This window comes from Dasypus novemcinctus, chromosome 12, assembly GCF_030445035.2.
Source record: "Dasypus novemcinctus isolate mDasNov1 chromosome 12, mDasNov1.1.hap2, whole genome shotgun sequence".
NCBI classification, from domain to species: domain Eukaryota; kingdom Metazoa; phylum Chordata; class Mammalia; order Cingulata; family Dasypodidae; genus Dasypus; species Dasypus novemcinctus.
In genome coordinates, this window is record NC_080684.1 from 31,523,242 (window position 1) to 31,533,260 (window position 10,019).

The 10,019-nt window shown below is 36.9% G+C and overlaps 1 pseudogene; it reads left to right on the forward strand.

The window, feature by feature from the left end:
- The first annotated feature begins 2,225 nt into the window (after positions 1–2,225).
- LOC101423022 (regulator of MON1-CCZ1 complex-like) lies at positions 2,226–4,767 on the forward strand (annotated as a pseudogene).
- The last annotated feature ends 5,252 nt before the right edge of the window (positions 4,768–10,019 follow it).

A 10,019-nucleotide genomic window follows, 5' to 3' on the forward strand; every position in this document is an offset into this window, starting at 1 on the left:
CCCATATACACCCCTAGTGTGGGATATTTGTCACAGTTGGTTAAGGAATATTATTATACTATTAACTATCATTCACAGTTTACATTAAGGTCCATCGTGTGTACAGTGTGATGCTTTATAACATTTTTATTCTGATAGCAGATATACAACTTAAAACTTCCCATTGTAACAGCTTTCAAATATATAATTCAATGGTGTTGATTACATCCACAGTGTTGTTATACCACCATCACCATCCATCACCAAAACTTGTGCACCACCCGAAACAAAAGTTCTGCACAAATTAAGATTTGACGTGACATTCCCTATCACCATCCCAGTCCCTGGTAACTTGTATTCTAGTTTCTGAGTCTATGCCTTTGCTTATTCTATTTCACGCAAGTGAGATAATACAGTATTTGTCCTTTTATGACTGGCTTATTACATTCAACATGATGTCTTCAAGCTTCATCCATGTTATTGTACGTATTAGAATGTCTTCCCTTTTTATAACAATAATATTCCATTGTGTACACATCACATTTTGTTTATCCATTCATCTTTTGATGGACACTTGTTTTAATTACACTTCTCGGCAACTGTGAATATGCCGCTATCATCATTGGTGTGCAAATACCTGTTCAAGTTCTTGATTTCTTTTCTTTTAGGTAAATATCTCGGGGGGGGGGGGGGCGGGGACACAGATTTCAAGCCCATCTCAGCCCCAGGCCCCAAAGCAAGATGCAGCTCCATCGTCCTCAGAGTTAGTCTGTTTTCAGAAGGCTAGAAAGCCATTGGCCTTCAGGGTGGAAACACCATCAGGAGGCTTGCCCCACCAGCTCCCGAAAATTCGTCAGTGGCTACAACTTGTAATCTCAATGGGAAATGTGACAGAGTATCTAGGGAGCCCACCCTGGAAGTCCCCACATTCTTGAAGGCCTCTCCTGCTCCCACCTGTCCTTCCCCAAATAAGATTATCTCTGGCTTGCCCCATATGGTGCCTGCTATCCAAGCTCCATTTATGGGGAGGACTTGGTAGCTGTGTTTTTCTCCAACCTTGGGGGCAGTCCCCTATCCCCTCTCTCTTCCTCCAGCCTAGGAGCCTCATGGGAAGCGCAGCTAGTAGTTGCTCAGGTGGGCATGGCCTCAGGAGATAGTGGGGAACTCTGGAGTAGGATCTCCTGGCTGAGAGTGTGGAAGGCCAGATTTCTCCAGATGTTGGTGCTAATGGATTGAACCAGCTCTGTGAGAAGGCAGCCTCCTTGGGCTGCTCTGAGTAGCACTCATACTGGTCCAGGCCACTCCGCAGCAGTGTGAGCGTGTTATATTTGGCTTGCTCTACCTCCAGCACCTGCTTCTCGGACAGCTGGGATATGTGATTCACAGCAGCACAGGACTCAATTTTGGGGTTAAAATGATTGATAATGGCACTATATTAATCAATGCATGAGTCACCTTGCTAGCTGCTTCTTTCCACTGTCCTTCATTGGCAAAAACACTCAGCACCATGGAGTAGAGGTTGTCAAAGCTCTGGTACATGTAGATAATCTGGAAAATAGAGTTCGTCCTAGCTGCTGGGGATAGGTAGGAATGTGTCGCCATATGTGACAAACATATTAAATAGGTTCACAATCATAGGAGCTAATGTAAAAATGTTCTGTTTGGCCAAAAGTACAGTCTCATTCGACATAAGGAACTTATGTGTGTATTTTATATACATATAAAAACTTTATTTATATAAATGTCATTTGTATTTTCATATATATAATAAATAAAAATTATTTCTATTTTATTGAAACATTTATATACTTCTATTTTTATATTTTATATATAAAATTTATGTAATATTTATAGATTATAAATATATATTTGTAACATTTATATATTTAAATTTATACATATATTGTATATGTATACTATATATTATATATGAAAATATAAATTATATATAAATTTTTATATATATTTATTATATATTTATATATAAATATATTTTATTAAATATTTATACAGTGAATATATAAAATATGTATATATGTAAAATATACACAAATTGTATTATATACATAGTGTATAAATAAATATAATATTAATTTATATATGTGATGTATATCACTATACAATAATATATAAATATTGTATAAGTAAAATATACATGTATACATATATAAAATATGAATTCTATATGAACACAATATACACAATTATTTATATATGTTTTTAAAACTTGGGTACTGATTTTTTAAAAACTGCTGTTGACCACAGACCTTGGAAATATTCTGTAGCTTTTTTACTTCAGGGCTGGCACTATGTCGAAACTGCCCAAGTTTGAGATTGAATTACAAACTGCACCGAAATTAATCAAACTGAGCCTTTCTGAAAGAGCTATTGCAATGGCTACAATATACAGACAACTTTATATTTTCTTCTTGAAACATTGTTTATGGCCCTACAATAGTACAGGAGCAGAGGTAGTTCTGTATCATCTATCATGAGAAAGTGCCTGTAAAAAGATGCACATGCTGAAGTTAAATAGGACGGGAAAGTTTGCCCTAAACCTGTGTGTAATATGATGGTCATTCATCACCAGGAAACAGACTTCTGTAATATTTGAATTCAAGTTACAGGGAGAGTTCGATGGCACAGTCACCTTCTGTAGCAGTTTAATATTATTGATGAATTCCTAAAAGAAATATTGGATTATGTTTGTAATCTGATCTGTACCTGGGCATGATTGAGTTATGATTAGGGCATTGAGTCCCCACTCCTTGGTGGGTGGGGACTCACAGATAAAAGGCATGGCAAAGAACAGAGTTGAGGGTTTTGATGTTGGATTTTTGATGTTCAGGTTTGACGCTGAAGACTCAAGCCAGAGCCCTGGGACGTTAGCATGAAGAGGAAAGAGAAGCCAGCCCCAGGAAGAATGGAACCTTGAACCCGGAGAAAAGCAAGCCCCAGGAATGCAGGAACCCAGGGAGCCTGAACCCTTGCAGACGTTGGCAGCCATCTTGCTCCAAATAGACTTTGGTGAGGGAAGTAGCTTATGCTTAATGACCTGGTATCTATAAGTTCCTACCCCAAATAAATACACTTTATAAAAACCAACCAATTTTTGGTATTTTGCATCAGCACCCCTTTGGCTGACTAATACACCAAACCCAGTGCTTCCTGCTGGGATAGAGTCAGCTCCCTCAGCTCCTCATGGCAGTTCCTGCTTCTGTAATCAACCAGTCTCTGTCCCCTGTAAACTCTGTTTTTCATCCTGGATTGTCCTTCAACCCAACATTGTCCATGCAAGCCAAGGTTACCTCTGGAACCTCCAAGTGAAACTTCAGTCCATAGTAAATCTCTTGCCAGATAAAGGAAGATTGATGGACTTCTCCAGAGAAAGGAATGCAAGATGGTTATCCTGTCTGTTCACTGATATTGAGTGAGTCAGACAGAGCGATCCTGCTTGTGATAGCCACTGTTTTTGACAAGCTCGACCAAGTACAAAAAGTACTTCGAACCCAAACAGAGTTATACAGTGACAGTGGAGGCTGGGCAGAGCCTAAGCCATCCACTTCTAAGAAGGCTGTGTGGACCCAGGCTATTAACTTTGACAAGTACACCATGTCCTTGTGGTGGTCATGGGGAAGCAGATGCCTCATAAACTGGTGAAAGCTGTACTGATAGAATATAGTCACTCTTGTAATCAGTTTTAAATTGCAGTACAGCATTACTTACATGAACTTGTTACCAAAACAGTCATCTAGCACAATCTGTTTTATATGCTACATCACTTCCTGCAATACTATGTCCTCAGTGACTCAAAACCTTTGGTCTGTCTGCTATTATCCCTTGAAACTTTTTATCCTCCCGCTCATCAATTATCTTTGGACATGTTGAAGAGACTTTCAACAGAAAATGAAGAAACAGTAGAAACTCTTCTTTCCAAACACCAAGTGTTAGCTGCCCTAAGGTTTGTCCAGAACATTGGTGGCCATGACAATATTTCTGCATGGAAATTTTAGATGCTGCAAAGCAGGCTGAAGACAACATGCTTTTCTATACTAGCTTCTGATTTTTTGAACAATAAAACCAGCTTTTGTGAGGGCTACACATATTATGTATATATAGACACATATTTATATAATTATATAAGTACAATTATATTATATACAATTATTTAAATTAATACATGCACATATATTAATATACAAATTATAATTATATGTTTATTATACATATATAATTATATATATTTATGTATTATGTATTTATGTATGTGTGTTCTAATTATATACATAAGTATATAATTATATATAGTAAAATAAATTTTATAAAATATTATATAATATAAATCAATATATTAATAATATATTAACACTTGTATTATATATGATACATTTATAATTTTATAAAAATGTATATATGTATTTATTTTTATATAAAGTATAAAATTTGTATAAATATGTATATTATAGACATATATATTTATATATGCAATATACAAAATTATATATATGATATAATTCATATATATATGTTTTTACAAAATTAATGTCTCTGGTATTTGAGTATGTAGCCTTTTTTGAGACTCTCTCAAGAGATGAAGATGGCTTGACTTCATGGCTGTTGGATCCAACCAAGAAAGTGGAAAAGCCCAGAAGTTGTAAAGAAAGACCATGAAATTCATTCTCAGTAACTGCTGTGCTGCAAGGTCACCAACTGGCATACTACACATTGAGAATGGCTTTATTGTTATTGTCCCCCTTTTTTCAGGGTATTTTGTGTTTAGCTGATTAAATTAAAAGAAATTTGCTCAAAAGTATACTTATCTTACTGCTTGCTGGGGTGGTGGAGGAGACTGGCTGCAAAGGGCCCTGTTGGAACTTTTTGGGATGATAGAAATACATCGAGATTGTGGTGATGGTTCCAAAACTATGCGATTGTCAAAACTCATCCTACTGTACTTTATTATATGTGATTTATATCTAATAACCTGACTTCTTAAAAGTTCCAAAGAGGGGAAAAAAGGGAGTGGCTGTAGCTCAAGGGATTGAGTGCCTACTTCCCATGTACGAGATCCTGGGTTCAATCTCCAGTATCTTCTACAAAAAAAAAAAAAACTGCTTTTTGCGTCTATGATCGCTAATCTGCTTCTGAAACCTTGTAGGAATTATGTCATTTATTGTGGTTCAATCCCTGTATTTCTATTTTCTTCCTATTTATAATTTCTATCTCTTTATTGAAATTCTCATTTTGATCATTTATCATTTTTCTGAGCTATTTCATTCTCTCTGTTTTCCATTGGTACTTGGAACATATTGAAGATCACTTTTAAATGTCTTTGGTATGTACAATACCTCATATTATTCACTGATGGTTTCTGTTGTATTTTCTTGTTTCTTTGGATGGTTTGCCATTTCCTGCTTTTTGTTTGTCTTGTAATCTGCTTGCACATGGTACACTTTTATTTTGAGGTATTAACACATGAATTTCTTAACTATGCTGTCTGTCATTTAAGTATGTATCCAGTTAGTGATGTGACAGTGATTTCCTTGAGTGCTGGTAGCTAACAAAATAGCCTAAAGCAAAAATGTCTCTCAAACTTTTTCAGTTTGATTCTATGTTGACTAATTCCCTCTTTCCAAATTAGTTCTCTTACTGAGATCAGCCTGAATCTAAATTTTTGTGTCCTTTCTGTCTTTTCTGAGCATGTGTCCTGTCATGGACATGGGGGTGGCCATATAAATCCTTGCCTTTAAATATATCTGAATGGCCCCTCTATCTCATTAGAATACACTTTTCTCCCCTTTTTGTGTTGTATTGTATCATGAAGCCAGTAATTCTTCTCCTAGGTAGCTTCCATTTGATGGTTACTAACATTACTTTAACTCATTGAAAACTCCTTTGACTTGCACGAAAGTTCTGCAAGGCAAAGCAGAGACCATTTTTCTGGTTCAGTCCCTCATGCTGTCACCTGATAGCTTGGCACCTACAAAGAGCATGACAGTATGCACATAGGGGTAACTTTGCTCCCTTTGGAAAAGGTCTAGGAGACCCACACTGAGAGAGCAGGCCAGTAGATCACCATGTTGGAAAAATGGTAAGGAAGTGGGTAGAGAGGGTGTCATGAGATTCCCTTTGCTGTTTAAACTACATTTCCTTGAAATAGTGATTTCTTTGTTACTGCCCCTAAAATGTTTCTGGAGCTCTGAGGAACACAGCTTTGCCAGATGTTACTAGATGTTTAAATATTCTGTGGAATTATAGGACTTCCAGAATATGTTTTTGAACACTGTGTGGAATACACCTTTTCCGTGGAGTGGAAAATTGAGAAAGTAATGAATATAAGCCCTGCTGCCATTTTTTGGCCCACGTCTACCTCTCATGAATGATAGCTCTGTGCTTAGTGGCAGAGGTGAGGTTAGTTATGACTGGGTAGCTGGGCTACTTTCCTAAGCTTAAGGACCACCTCCATGGAAGACCATCTACCCAGTTCCATTCACCTGAGGGTCCAGCATCTCCTAACAATTCCAGTGGCTACTTTTTGCTTTCTGACTCTCATGGAAAAGAGAGGGTAGATGTTCAGTGTTGGTCTGGAAGGCAGAGAGTCTCTCGATGTAGGATGTTACCAATGAGTTATTTTATGAATAAGAATTCTTTGTAATGATTACTGACATTCAACTGAAAAGAAGCCTTCTTCAGAATGCAGTGAACACTGCATTTGTTATTACAATGTTGTTACAACAGATGTCCCATTTCTCAGTTGGGTACCTTGTCAGGGCCCACCCTGTTTGGGATTTGCATATAGATCTTTCCTTCCCATGTATAGGAATTGTTGAGTTTACGTAACAACCTGTGTGAATGTTTCCTCAAGGTTGAATGACATAGAAGTTGATTGTCATCAGTTAATGCTCAATGAGACTTTATTCAATTATTACAAAGGGATTGGCATGAGGAAACTCTATGATGTGTTAGGACTTGTTTGTTCTTCTCTATGGAAGACAATTCCCAAAGATACCGCTTGGTTGAGTCCTCAGCTCCTTCAAATGTTTGTTCAAATGTCACCATCTCAATAAGGCCTCCTTTACATTATGTAAACAATAAAGGATTCCCATATGCCACCCCAACACCAACACCTTCCATTAGTGTGGAATATTTATTGCAATTCATGATAGCATATTTTTAGGACTGTACATTAAAGTCCATAGTTTAACTCAGGATTCACTGTTTGTGCAGTAGATCTGAGCTAATTTTTAATTTCTCCCAAGGAATGGTCATTAGTGGTACTCCCTTTTACTTTCCAGGAGATGCTTTAACCATTCAGCAAAGATTTGTGAGTCTGAAAGTCTAACTTCTCAACTATGGCAATGTGACGAGACACATAGAAATCAGATTCACGTGAATTTAGAGTCAATAATATACTTTTAGTCATGTTCTATCTATAATCAACACTCCATGTGGAGAGGTCAATGACAACCCATATCACATCTGTTAGCCCCTTGAGGGATAGAACCAGCTTCCTAAACCCATTTCACAGAATTATTTATCCTGCACTTGGACCAACTTCTTGTTTGGCATGTATCAGATACCTTAAAGGGGGTCAATATATGGTGGGGGAAAAAAAATGATTTATCAATCAGGGAAAAATTGTGCTACCATTCCTAGAACGTGACTGCTCTGTAAGTCAAAGCTCTACCAGAGAAGTGGAAATCATGGGTGACACATTAAGAGAACAATTGCAAGGACTGATATTACACAAGTAGTTGTAGGATTGGGATAGAAAAGATAAAGTAGCAGAAGTGGGAGCCATGGGGATTAGGGCCACTATCTCGTGTACCTTACTTGTGTCTTCAAGGCATGCACAAGCCCAGTCTCATGTCTACCACATATACTGGACAAGAGAGTTGGACAAACAGGTCATGTTGGACAATTGAGATCACATGGTAACTTATAGATTCTCTCTTCTTTGGACATTGAACACTGTATTTTATAAATCTGGTTTAGTATACTGCTATAGCAATATTATATTCCACGGGCTTAAATATACCAGTTTATCCAGTCTTTCCCTGGTTTGGTGAATTCAGGTCATATTCAATATTTGTACACAACAAGCCATGAAGCAAGTGATATAATTTTTGGTGTACTCTTAAGTACCAAAGACTTCATATATGCATGATGCATTGCCTTAAGTAAGTTTTTTAAGTAAAGTAGTATGCATAAATTCCATTTTAACAAATATAGCCAAATTGGTTTCCTGAAATTATGTGATAATATTTGCTATAACAAATAAAAGACCACATTTTCACAAGGACCTCTGTGAGCAGCAAATATCTCAATCTTAACATTGGCCAATCTGAGCGGTCAAAAGCAATATTCCTTATATTGAATTGCATTTCCTTGATCACTGATAAAAATTTCTGTGGTTATTGACAAATTTAAAAATCCTCTTCCATGATTTGCTTATTCAAATATTTTATCCATTATCATAGGGATTTCTGTTCTTCTAAATTTGAGGATTTAGAATTCATAACAAATATTCATACTTTCTCCATCATAAAAATCACAAACTTTCCAATATAACAGTTGTCTTTTAAAACTATATACAAAATATTTGCCATGCAAAATGTTATACCTTCTTCAATTAGTGATATATTCTTTGTTATAACTTCTGGGTTTATTGATTTTTAAAAACAGGTGACTAGAGACCCTTAAATGAATGACACTTTAATATTCTTCCAGGCAAAGGTCAATTACTTCCTAATCCCCAGATTCAAACAAAGATCACAATCCTAGCCCTTATCATCAGTGCAGACACCAATTTGGAGCCTATTGGAATGGGAAAGAAAGTCCTCAGCAAAAACCTTAAAAAGAAGCCCTTGCCTCAAGAGAGGTCTTAGGAAAGAGGCACCGAATTAAGTTCAAAAGCAGATGCCTCCTACCTCACCACACAGGACACAAGTTTTAAGACATGGCAGCAGACCTAGCATGGGATGGAGCAAGGACACATGGCTGAGTTTCACAACCTGATTAAAGGGAGAAAGGCTAACAGTGAGATCCAATACAGAGTTTATACTTAAGAACAGAAGTAAAGGGGAGTCTAGGGTGAGGGGAGGCCCAAAAGAATTTTGTGTGTGGACAAAAGGCAAGATCTAACCCTGTCCTTCCATCCAAGGAACTAAGCTGAAGTGGCTGAAATGTGACAATGCAGCATTAAAAATCTGAATGTGTGCACCAAGCACAATAAAGAGACATAGCATGTTCTATTAGTTTCTAAATGAGATTTCTGCCATCTATTACTTTCATTCAATCTCAGCTTAAATATCACCTTTTCAGGAAAGCCTGCAATGGTTTCTAATCTAAAGTAACTCCTAGGTCATCTTCACATGAGTTGATTTTAATTTTATCATAATATTCTTCACTTCCTGATACTTACTTGTCTCTCTTCTGCTTTGCTTTCTGCTTGTTGGTTTTCTGCCTCCCTTCTCAATGATATAAACTCTAAAAGAGTAAAGAGGTAGCTTTCCTCAATGCTATTCCATAAGAGCCAGAAGAACTTGGTAGGTACCTGATAAATGTGAGTTAATCAAACAATTAATAAAATACAAATTCACTTAAGACATAGGGAGACAAACTTTTTTAAGTGATGGGGAGACAGATTGGGGCTATAAAAGACAGGAGCACAGACATTTGGGAAGTTGGGACCTCAACTTGTGATTGTGAATTCTGAGATAAAATAGACAAAAAGGGTGAATAATGGAATTAGCTGAGGAAGTAACTCAGTGGTTTTTAGGTACAGAAGGTTTTTATTGCCTTGAAGTTCTAATAGTCAGAGGAATCTGATTATACATAGTTATGCATAAAACGGCATGTACCTGTTGGACTCACATCCTAGGAAGTTCTGCTATGTTTTCAAATAAAGGGGCAGGAGTCTCTCGAGAGCATAGGCAGTGCCTAACAGAGGAGGACAGGGCAGTATGACAAGCCCTCAATGTTGTTGAAAGTAGCTTTGAATCTTTTTCTTCAAGGAGTGAAGTTTGGTGGTTGCCATG